The 12,281-nt window shown below is 48.2% G+C and overlaps 1 protein-coding gene across 1 annotated transcript in view; it reads right to left on the bottom strand.

Moving 5' to 3' along the window:
* The window catches only part of ECT2L (epithelial cell transforming 2 like), a 2,055,529-nt gene extending 2,043,911 nt beyond the window's left edge, over positions 1-11,618 (bottom strand). The window contains exon 1 of the mRNA XM_069608104.1: positions 11,532-11,618. The gene's annotated coding sequence lies outside the window, so the exon portion shown is untranslated. The remainder of the gene's footprint in view (positions 1-11,531) is intronic.
* Positions 11,619-12,281: the final 663 nt, after the last annotated feature.

The following is a 12,281-nucleotide window of genomic DNA, read 5'->3' as shown; positions in this document are numbered from 1 at the left end:
CAGTAGAATTGGGCTCAGCGCCCCATTTGATTCTGTGTGGGATCTTACCCACGTTTGGGTATATGCCGCGTGAAGCCGGGGCCCAGATAGACGTTGTTTGTCCGTTGTGGAAGTAGCTTGGCTTTTCGTCCTCTGGCTACTTTCGCCCAGGCATTGCGTTTAGTCAAGAGAGCATCTCTTTTCTGTGATGTGAGGGAGCTGGAGGGGATAGGGGATAGGGGAGCCCCCGGAGGAGAATGTCTGGTGGAATACCCTCTGCCTCTTCCAGGTAACTGATGGTGCAGGTTGTATCATCTAGCATAAACTGTAGAGCAGAGGGAAACAGCCAGCGGTATTTTTGGCTGTAGCTAGGTCCTGAAAGATTTGGAGCGATACCCCCTGGAAAGTCAACTCTCCCTGTATTCGGCTGGCTGCGAGAATTTCTTGCTTGGCCGAGCAGTGGACTCTCGTGATCACATCAGGTGGGAGGTTTGGGCCCGACACCCTCCGGGTGCGCAGCCTGTGGGTGTGGTCATGAGCAACATTGATTTGTCAAGAAGCGGGAGGAGATTCTGGAAGAGATCCCCTATATATTTGTTTAGGGCTTGGTCCAAAAATCGATGAGGGAACCCCCCCTAATCCTTAGGTTGTTTCTATGGGCTCTGTTTTTCATATCCTCCTGCTTGCGTTCCATGGTGTTGCTCTACCCTCCAACGTTTTGAACTTGCCCTGCAATTCCGGCACGGTCACTGCCTGGTCCTTTGTTCGGTCTTCCACCTCACCCATCCTTTGTTCCGCTTCCAGCATTCGTTGATCCAGGCAGTCCACCTTAGATGATATCTCCATCATGCAGTTGCGGAATTTCAGCTTGATTTCAGACATGATGGATTATAGGTCTTCTTTTGTGGCTAGTTGCCCCCCAGCTGAAAGTGGGGAAGAGGGCTGAGTTTTCGTCGCCTCCAGTTTCTTCCCTTTGTCCATAGGCTGAAGCAGTGCTGGGATGTCTGCATTCTTTTGGGGTTTCACCTGTTTTGACATCACTAGCTTGTAGCTGGGGCTCCCTATGTGCAGGTTGTGGTGTGGGGGCAGACGGTTTCGGTGGCGCTTGGGCGAACCTTTGAGAAATCAGGTCAGGTGGGTGTTATGAGGTGGGGAGTGCGTGGCCACCCACTGCCACGACAGTGCCGGGCTACTGCTGCTCTTCAGACAGGGTCCCATCCAACACCCCCTCCAGTCTTAGCATAGGTGTGCTCCCTGGGCACTTCTGGTCTCACTCCCCAGGCCGCCACACAGACAGAATTCAGCAATTATTTCTATTTGGGATTTTCTGTTGCCCCTGGTACAAAGCTAGAGCATAGGCAGGCTGCTCACCGACACCATGTTGCTGGTTGTATCGCTGCTTCAGGCGCTGAGATCTCTCTGTATTCAGAGCTCTCACTCATCTCTGCTGCCGCTCCTCCAACACATGCGGGAGTCGAGCAGAGAGGAGCTTATAGCTCAGCCCCTCCCCCAGCGTGACAGCCTTCCATCAGCCGCTGGCTGCCGATCACTGGGTAGGGGATGGGGGGGGTTGTTCACCTCTCACAATGTCCCCTGCATCTATCCAGCGCCCGCCAGTTGACTCCTCCGGTGCTTCAAATGTTAGGCTTCCCCTTATTGCCACCGTCCAGTACTTGTCCGTGCACTGCAGCGTTCCCCCGCGTTGCCTCACCCAGCAAGGATGTTGGTCGCTGATCATTCCAGAGCATGTTTTTCCCCTGCGGGGGCATGCCAGGGTCAAGGAGGGAAGCCGGGCGGCAAGGATTTTGAAATTCCTGCGGGACTCCGCCATCTTGTTTGGGCTCCCGTTGCAGGCACGGCGGAGCCATTACTGTAGATATGTGCCTCTCCAGCTGGTTCCCGGTGCAGCCATTCACTGTACATGCTCCCCAGCCATTCACACACAATGCCTGAGGTTTACCGACATCTGTAATGTGTTGTAGCCGGCAATAGCTCCATGAAGTCTGGGCTTCACACTGAGGCTTTCATTGTAACGTCCACAACGCTGGCGCTTCAAGCCACGCCACCTCTTTGCAGATTTTGAAAACTTCAGCCGAGTTGTTAGATGCCGCAGAGGTGTGGCTTTGGATGTAGGCTCTCTTCTTAGAGAAGACAGAGTCTGTAATGCCTTTGGAGCAGGCGGCAGGCCAGTTTGTCATCCACTTCCTCTCCGCTGCCCTACACTTGCGTTTAAGGGTGGCGAGGTCAGAATCGTACTAAGAGTTGCACTTGGATTTGGGTTTCAAGCGGATCCTCGTGGCAGGGACAAGGACCTCCAGAGTGTTAGAGATAGAGAGATGAAGGTTAGAGAGGGTTGTGTCAGGTTGTGAGTCAGCCAAAGGTGCAGGAGGAGGAGAGAAAGTAGCGGCGAAAGCCTCAACTGACACACGCTCCATGGAAAGGAAGAGGAAGAGGGAGAAAGTGACCACTCCAAGAGAGGAGTGGTGAAAGTGTCAGAGAAGGGGAGGTCTGAGATCAGAACATCCAGGGTGTGCCTGGCAGAGTGAGTCGGCCAGAAGGAAGAATAAAGAGAGAGAATTGCAGAGGTTGTGAAAGAGTCCTGAAGAAGGATTGGTAGCATCCAGGTGGATGTTCAAGTCTCTGAGGAGGAGAAGTTGAGAGGTAGAGGCAAGGAGCAAGAAGGAGAGGTCAGCCCACTCAAAGAGCAATAGGGCGACCTGTAGATTGTGGCCACACAGAGAGAGGCCAGGAAAGATAGAGAGCCTGCAGGCCAGGCATTCAAAGGAGGAGTAGTGTTGCATTGGAATGACAGAAGCAGGGATCCACTCTGGGAAAAATCAAGGTTACACCCCCACTAGGACGGTTGGCTCTGGATTCGGAGAGGATCGTTCACCCCTCGGGAAGGAGGGTGTCAAACCTCATGACAGTGCTGGCCGTGAACCAAGTCTCGGTGAGACAGAGTACACCCAAATCAAGCTCTTCAGGAGACGGCAGATGTCAGAGGAGTTTTTGACAGCGGAACGAGAGCGATGTAGAGCAGGTTGCCACATTTGAAGGACTTCCGGGGAGGGGTACACCATGCGGAAGTGATGGAGGTGTCCGAGGATGGGCAGAGGAGGAAGGAAGAGAAGGCAGGGTAAGAGAGGGAGAAGTGAGTGCCAGAGTGGTGGCAGAGGAGGGAGGCAACAGGGTGGCCAGAGAAGTAGCAGCTGGTCCCAAAGAGGTGGCAGAGGAGCCAGAGAGGGGTAAGAAGGGATAGCAGGAGAGGAAAGGAAGTTGATAAGGCGCGGGAAGCGTCTAGTGGAGGAGATTTGCCTGAGACCCAAGACGGTGCCATTTAAGTAGACATGAATGATGGTCATAGAGGAGTGGAAGGGGGCAAGGAGGGCCTCCGACCGGGTGCCACCATTGAGGGGAGAAGAGGAAAAAGGAGAGAGAACAGAGACCATATGGGGGTCCATAGGCCTGGAGAGGGAACGACAGAGTATGTAGGTAAGGGTCTTTCTGGAGGAAGCATTTCGATAGGGAGGCCTGGGTTGGAGGCCAGGATGTCCCTTTTAGGCTTCTTCCTGCTATACTTAGTGAGAGGAATAGGATATGTTATGTTATTAAAATGTATAAAGCGCACATTACATTCACCCGAAGGCATCATGGCGCTCACCTAACAGATAAAAAAAACAAAACAAAAACCAACTAAAAAAAAAAAAAACTAAAAAAGAAATTAAAAAAAAACATCAGAAAAGCAAGATTTTTCTAACTAAAAAAGAAATGTTTTCAGACCCCAGCGGAAGGGCAAATGGATAGAGGTAGCCAATAAGGACATGGGGAGAGAATCCCAAGCCCTTGCGGCCTCCAGAAAGTCTCACCTGAGGTATCTGAATCATCAAAGAATATTGGGAGCGAAGAGCTCTAGAAGGCACATACAGGGGGAACTTGGCTTGAAGATAGCAAGTTTATAAAAGTCTCTTTGAACAATGCACATCGACTTGAACAGCACTTACTTCTCAACAGGGAGCCAGTGAAGCTGACAAAGAAGAGGTTACATATGGGCACCAAAGGATGGTCGAAGAACTGCTTGGGCCGCTGCATTTTGCAGTATCTGCAGGCGGTGCAGCAGGTAAGGCGGTTGAGCATTGCAGTAATCAATACTGCTTAGCACCAGAGCAGCCACCACAGGAGCATGAACTTTAAAGGGGATAAATGGTAGGACTTTCTGATGAATTCTGAGCTCAAATGTCCAACTTGGCAGACTGAAGATACCCGATTGTGCATCAATACGGAGGCATATAGCAACCTGGAGATAAAACTAACAGAGAGAACAGGAGTGGGAAAAGGGACAAGAATGGAGGGCCAGATGTCGGGTCTCCAGAAAGAAAGAGGACAGCAGGAGCCAATGACCAACACCTCAGTCTTCTCACCATTCAGCTTCTGCCAGTTCTCGGCCATCCACCTACCAACCTCCTTAAGGCTCCTTCTAAGCCGTGCAGCAGTATTCGGTCTGGCAAGATCCAGACGAAGAATAATCTGCGTCTCAACAGCATAGGAGTAGCACATGAAGCCATGGGAGTGGATAAGGCTGAAAAGTGGCTGAATATAAATGTTGGACAGAGTGGGAGAACGTGCAGAGCCATGAGGAACTCCACAAGACAGGGGAACAGACTTAGAACAAAAAGGAGAAAGAAAGACGGACTGAGAACGATCAGCCAAAAAGGCAGTGAACCATGCAAGAACCTGGCCCGAAAGACCTGCAGAAGACAGCCGGGCAATAAGGGTGAGGTGGTCTAAGATGTCAAATGCAGCTGACGAGTCTAATAGAATCAGCGCCCCCACCCGCCCTGATCTACCAGATTAAGGTCATCGACCACAGGTATTAAGACCGACTTAGTCCCCATGCCAGGCCGGAAACCTTACTGGAAGGGGTTAAAGAATTTGGATGATTCAAGAAAGGAACCAAGCAAGGGAGAAACCAAAGACTGAAGCAGCTTCATAAAAAAATGGTAGAAGCGAAATAGGATGGTAATTAGATAGAGGGGTCAAGAGAGGGTTTCTTAAGCAGGGGCATTACCAAAGCATGTTTCAGGTCACTAGGAATTTGGCCAGAGGAGAGAGAAGTATTAATGGCCATTGTAATCCATGGTATGATCTCAGCTGAGAGGGGGATAAGTAGAAAGTGAAGTGTGGGAACAGGCAGAAGCAATTTTACGACCAATTAGAACGATTTTATCAAAGAAGAACTCAGAGAGGGGTTCGCAAAAAACACCAAAGAGGGCACGATCCCAGAATTGGCCTTGGTCGGAGAGGACAGAATGTACCAAGTCAAATAGTGCTTTAGGTTGATTGATTGATTGCAGTCTCAACCTTAGCACAAAAAAAGGATTGTTTAGCAAGGAGGATTGCCTTCTGTTAAGTAGCAGGTGCTTTGCCGAATTTAATTTTATCCGCAACACAGTAGCCAACTCTCCACTTCCTTTCAGCCTGCCTCCACAATAATTTGTACGGCTTCGATACGTCAGAGAACCAGGGCTCAGAAGGGCAGATTTTCTTTTTGCAAAGTTTAAGAGGGGCAACAGAGTAAGCTACAGTACTAAAAACTGACAAGGTCGCCGGAGAACAAAGAATAGTGTAATCACAATAAGAGGCAATGCGAGCCGCAAGATCTGACCGTGGAACACAATGCCAGCACTGTTTCAGAGTATCCAGTCTCTGAGCAAGGAGTGTAGGCTCTGAGAGTGGAATAGAGAAAGGTACAACATAATGGTCGGACCAGATACCAGGATAGTTGATAAAAAAGATGCTTGAAAAGATAGGTGAGACAGAGCACCATAGGGGGGGTCCAGGGAGGAAAGAGCGGCGTAGGGAGAAAGGAGCCCAGGCAGGGGAGAGGAGAGGTCATGCAGGGGCGTGGGGCAGACAGGAGGGAGGCAAAGGGGGGGGACACAAAAGGGAGGGGGGGCACAACAAAGAACAAGAGCAGACCTACAAATCAGATGCAGTACAGAAACATCAGAAAGAAAAGAGCACAACAGAGAACCTAGAAGTAGAGAATGCAGATGTAGTACAGAACCAAGGCAAAGCACAAAGCACAACAGCGAACCTGGAAGTAAGAAAGCGGATGCAATACAGCACCAAAAGCAAAACACAGAGGTTATCAGGGAACCTAGAAGTGAAGAATGCGGGCAATTGCAATGTGATGCCACAAACCATGGATCGACACACAATATCAAGAACCGTAGAGAGCAACCACAAAGTCAATACAGTCAACAAGGCACAGAACACAACAACAGGAACCTAAAAGAAGAATGCAGGCAATGCCAAGTAATGACAGAAAAACAACAGTGGAGCCTGAGACAGTGTCAGAATAGTACACAATAGATCGAAGAGGGAAGGGCTGAGATGCGTGAGGAAAGAAGGTAAACGCAGGGGGGCGATGGAACAGGATGCAGGGACCTACGATGCGTGGGAGCACGCGTGGCTAGAAAAGCAAGGGAGAGCACGCTGTCAAGTGGTGCGTGCCAAGTTGCAGGCTAAGTATTTGAGCACAGCACAATACAAAACACCCATATACGATTTTCCTGATCAGTCGCAGCAGGTCGGCGGCTGCAGGCTAGGTGCTACCACGGCAGACACCACTGGAGCCGTCCTTAGCCTCTGGTCCTTGGCCGAGGGGGCTGCCACAGCAGGGGGTGACGGAGGGATGGAGTGTCAACAAACAAGGAAGCAACCGGGAAAAAGGGAGGGGGTGTAGGCACAAACGCGCTGTGACGCGAGAATAAAATGTTTACAAATGATAGGTTATTTATAATGCACTTAATACCCAGAGGTTTCTAAGCGCGGACTCTCGGATCGAACCTGTGGTGCTCTGTGTCGTCTTGCTTCCAAGGCAAGCATATTGCCTCTGAGCTATCCTCCCGAGACGATGCAGAGCTTACTGTTCCACTAAGCACCTGTCCTCACCCCAGCACCAGAGAAGCTGACACTGACATTGCCCGATGATGGTGGGGATGGCCTGTGGGGACAGAGGGAGAAAACACATCTTGGTGCCTGCTTACCTGCTGTCTGAGCAGGGGTTCTGGACCTGGGTTCACCTGATCCGAACAGGTCCAAACAGAAATTGCCCTTTTCTTCAGCTGCCCTTCACTTCGGATGCCTGGGCATGAGACACCCTTGATCTAATAGTTTAGAGCAGAAAGGAAGAGGCAGGGCTAAGAAGGTGGGTGGTGCTTAGGCCACGTGATCTAGATCCACTCGCACTTTCTCCCCATCTGCCCCGTTCTTAGTAGAGGGGCTCCCAGATTTTGTCAGTAACATTATAGGAAATACTCCCCTCTTGGATTATTTTCCAGGTGTTCTGGGTTAATCTTTTGAGAGGAAAATGTTTATGGGGAGGGGTGCTCCATGTAAAATAAGGAAAGTGCGATTCCAAAGGGGAGTGACAGCATGTTTATTTTCTCCATATTCTGTGACAATATCTGCATAGACACAGTTTATGGAGCAAATAAAAATAAGTATCACTCCATCACAAAATCACACTTTTCTTATTTTAGATGGCACATAGAATCAGGCCCTTAGACCGCCATCTGAACCAAGAGGCCCAAAAAGGACAAGCGTCGAGCTTTACAAACGCTGCCTTAGCTAACAATCTATGTGTGTGGACCGAAATGTGGTTACAAAGATGGGGAGTATGGTGCAGGATGGAGACCACGAGTGATGCGTGTTAGGCAAGGTTGTATGCAGTACCCTTTGGGTGCACTACAACAACCCTGGCCTCCTGGCAAAAGGAACCAACCCTTTGGTATAAGTCTGTACTACACAGGTTGGTAGCTTATCTCAAGGGAGGTCAATGTGAGCTGTAGGGGAGTTACACAAAGATTCACAGTGACGAGTATTCAAATAAAATCTTACACACAAGGTTTCTTGAATAAACAATTATTAATGTATTTATCAGTCAGTTAGAGTAAGCCTTCTTCAGGAGGGAGCAATATAACAGTAACACTCAAATATACTTCACAATACACACTCCTAATATTTCTAAATCATTGAGTACCCTTTTGGGATGGCCCACAGACACAACCTACACCCTCAGGTGACTTCAATAGCTATAGTGTGGGGACATTAATATATCACTGTAGCATTTAGAATAACTTAGGAATAAGTCAAAGGAAAAGGTTATTAGAACATACAAGAGACCATAAATCTTCTCAAGCAGACACATACTTTTGTATCCTTCAATAAGAGTCTTTCAGTGTAACAGGCTAAACCAAAGTCAATGGGGAAAAGTCTATATGGGCTGAAGCACTTCTTTGCAGGTAAGTAAGAAAAGTCTTTGCACAATGTTTTAGAAGTCTTTGAAGATAAAGAAGAATCAATGTTAGGCCACAAGCTGTTAGACTTGTGTAAAGTAGAAGATGCAAGCAACTCTAAAGCAAGAGGTAAGTTCTCTCAGACTTTACAGTACCTTTAGATTGAAGAAAAAGTGCAGCAGATGATTCTGTTCCTGTGCAGCTCTGCAGATCTCACTGTTCCTGGGCCTTGGTCTTGGGGACAATAGGGAAAACTTCTGGGGACTCCTGCACTGCAATGGGACGGTCACCGCTTGCAACCGGCAAACTTCAAACAAGTGGCACTGCAGTGTTTCAGCTCCTCGCGACTACCGCAAATAGCAACACTGCGGTTCATGGTTGTCGAGATGGGCTTTCCTTGCTTCTGGGGTCCCGCTCTCTGTTGAGGGGGCTCAGGCTGAGTCAGTCCTGCTTCGTGGAGGATCTTCCTGGAGCTCTTGGCCAGCCTAAAAGCAACGCACACAAACTGGTGTTCCTCTCCCTGGCTATTTGGTTTCCAGCAGCAACTCTGTGGAAATTCAACCAGCTCCAAGAAGATGTCCAGGTGGCTTACTTTGGAGTTGATTGGTCGCACCAACTCAAAGGAAGAAGTTGTCCTTGCAGGGGCTCCTCTGTCGATACGAATTTGGAGTTTCAGCACAGCAGCAGGGCTTCACCGGACAAACCAACGCTACAGGAGTTGCAGCAGGTGTCCTCTTCAAGTTCTTCTTTGGTTCCTTCGTCCAGTGGTCGACTCTGCCTTCCAAGCCAAAAGCCTCGCCTTTTATGCAGCTTGCTCCCGTTCATTCCAGCCTAGCTGTAGTCACCCATCAGGGTGGCTGTTCTTGCCGGACAGTCAGCCGGCCAATCACCACAGAGTGCCTTTGGGTCTCCTCGGAAACTAAGCACAGCGATTTACGGGAACCTCCCTCACTTCCTGCCCCCGTCAGACATCCTGGAGCCAGAGGCGGGTTTCATTTGTGAAGCCCACCAAAGACAAAATGGACAAAGGGACCAAACCTGGTTTGGCACGCAGAGTAAATCTCAAGAAGGACCTTTCCACAGAGAAATGACGAAAAAAGAAGACCGGGCCATTTTGACAAAAATGGCACCCATGGGTGCTTTACCGTGGCTGCGAACGCAGCAAAATCCCATAAAGGTAGTAAAACGTAAACCACTGCCACCAGCCATTCATCGAGGAAAGGGTAACATTAAAAATGTACATGGAAGCTAGACGAAGGGGATACTAAGTAACCCCTCCAGCACCCTATTGTAAGATAGTGTGTGCTGGGTCTAGAAAGTTACAAAGGCAAGTAAAGTCAATTTCACTTTACTGCTCTGGGAAACAGTAGTTTATCCCAGAGAAGGTATTTAAACCTTTGGGAAATCTGGAAGACTTCCCTGTGTCACTGCCCTGAAGGTGCTGTGTAACACAATGTAAAAGATGATGCCTATGGAGTTTGTGAGACTCCACAACCAAAAGAAACACAGAGTACACAATCACATTAAAATACATGAGAGAGTGGGATAAATTAGTCTCACTCTCTCCAGGTTAAAAAAAAATCAAGTCCTCAAAATCCAGCAAAGTTGCTTGGGGTCTCTAAGGTAGATGGAATTAGCACATGTCTGAGAATTCTCCCTAACAGTGCGCATTGTTCTAGAATCAATGGGGTTAATTTCGGGTAAGCTGCTACATCCTGGATAATTTTGCAGCAATTCCAGAAGCACAGCAATTCAAATACTGTTATAGTATTACATTGTTGAAAAGAGTACCACTTGAAATTGAATTGGAATGTTTGTATTTTATTGAATTTATAAAGCGCTTTTCGCCAAAAGTGTGAATACAAAATCATTAGCAACGGTACAATAAAAATGAGCAGTAGATTTCTAATGAATAAAACAGAAGAGGGGAAGAGAGATAAGAGTTAATTGTCAGAAAGAAGCGATAAGAGATACGTTTTAAGATTAGCCTGAATGATATGAAGAAAAAAGAGAGGAAGAACGAATAGAAAGGGGAAGGGAGTTACAGTGTTTAGGGGCAAGAAGGGCAAAGGAGCTGAATCGAAAAGATGCACATGAGGGCTTTAGGGAGAGAAAAAAGAAACTGGTTCTAGGAATGGAGAGCACGGTGGGGTGAGGAGGAATAAAGAGAGAGAGAGAAGATAGAGAGCAGGAAGACCAGGGATAAACAGGAAAAAAAGAGATAGAATGTAGAGAAGGTGTAATAGAGAACCGAGAGGAAAGACGAATAGAAGAATTATAAATAGAGTGAAGAGGAAGAAGATGAGAAGCAGGAAGACCAAAGAGAAGAGCCGAGCAATAGCCAATACAAGATAAGACCAGACAGGAAAGAAGAAGTTTAGCAGCATGAACATAGAAATAGGGTAAAGCACAACGAATATTAAAAAGAGCATAGCAGCAAGTTCGAGCACTGGAAGAAATCTGCAAGCAAAAAGAGTGAGAGAGGGGTCCAAAATTACCCCTAAATTGCGAGTAGAATCAAAGAAGAGGGATGAAGGAGGAGCGATAGGAGGAGGAATCGTGGTAGCAATAAAAAAAAATAGAATCTAGGTCATATAGAGGGATTAAGATGGAGGAAGCATGAAGACCTCCTTTGAAAGGAAAGCTAGTTTCCAGCGTAACCTACTTTTATGGAAATCTCTAGTTTTTTTGGTTTAAACTGTTACTGTTTTATCATTTGGCCCATAAAGAAAAATAGCTTTACTCCAACGCACGTCAGAGGGAGATAAAGACAACTCTATGATGTTGCAGCCGACCTTCACGATAAGTGTGCAGCGTACTCAAACTCAAGCACAACTGCATACAGCACCTGTCATGGGCTCATCTGCAGATCGAGAGATGTTCACTTTTTGAGAGGAAACCTGTGCTGCTTTTCGGTTGGAAGGACCCTGGTTTGACGTAAAATGTTACCTCTTTGCATTGTCCACAAATGTTTGCAAGATCTCATACAAGTAAAAGCAGTTACCGACAGCACTGTTTGAACACAAGTTATAACCACAGAACGTAGTGACGCTCGCACTGGCCAAACTTGCTGCTTGTCTTTCATTGCTTTTAAGGGCAAGTCCCCTCCCTGCACGCACTACTGTAGAGTCTCTTGGAATGCGGTGCAGGGTTACGGACCTGCGCCTGTAAGCTCGCCCGCGAAGCGCACTAACACGGGATAAAAAACATACACTACTTTCTTAATTGAGAAGAAAAAGATAGTAAGCATACCGGAAAAAGTGAGCAGGTCCACGACAATGCACAAGCGCTCCGCGGGAGCTGTGTGCGTGCCTTGGGAGAGTGGCACTGGGCTTCTACGGTCACGCGCCGTCTCCAATGGAAACTACGCAACAAGCACGCGGCGGGAGCGCGCGAGAGCATTACGCCAGGCCGTGCATGAGAGCGACGAGGGACACTATTTTATTCACCGAAGCTCCCAGGTAAGCCAACTTCGAGGGTGTCAGAGAGGAGGGCTCGTGCCCACCCCTCCCATGAAGATGTATCAGGGCTCGGTTGGGGCCCATTTCAACATGATGTTTGGGGGTCAGCCTCCCTTGCCTCACAGTTGCGAAAAATAGAAGTACCCAGTCCCATGCAGGGGCGGAACCAGCCTCAACATTTTGTGTTGGGTGGAAGTTTTGAAAGAAGTTCGTGAGTGGGGGCATTAAACTCATTGTTCAACATTTTGGGTTGGGTGGAGGTTTTTAAAGCAGGTAGTGAGTGGGGGCATTAAACTCATTGCACTGTTGGCACTACTCCCTTCTTCTGACATACATGCCAACATTCTGTGACCAAAAATCTGTAGGAATCTTAAAGTTTCAAAAATATTGAAAAAAATCAGTATTTGTTGCCACTAAATTGGTAGGCGGTAGGACTGCTTTAAAGGTGGCCAGAGAGAGGGGTGCTGCGTTTTGCAGCTATGCTGAAGAAATAGCATATTGCACTTGCAGGCAGGAAGTGGCGAGACTCGCGCAGGGCGGG

Source organism: Ambystoma mexicanum, chromosome 4q (assembly GCF_040938575.1).
Source record: "Ambystoma mexicanum isolate Mex_15411 chromosome 4q, UKY_AmexF1_1, whole genome shotgun sequence".
Taxonomy (NCBI): Eukaryota; Metazoa; Chordata; class Amphibia; order Caudata; family Ambystomatidae; genus Ambystoma; species Ambystoma mexicanum.
Note: the sequence above shows the minus strand (reverse complement) of the source record. Positions and strands in the feature narration are given on the sequence as shown.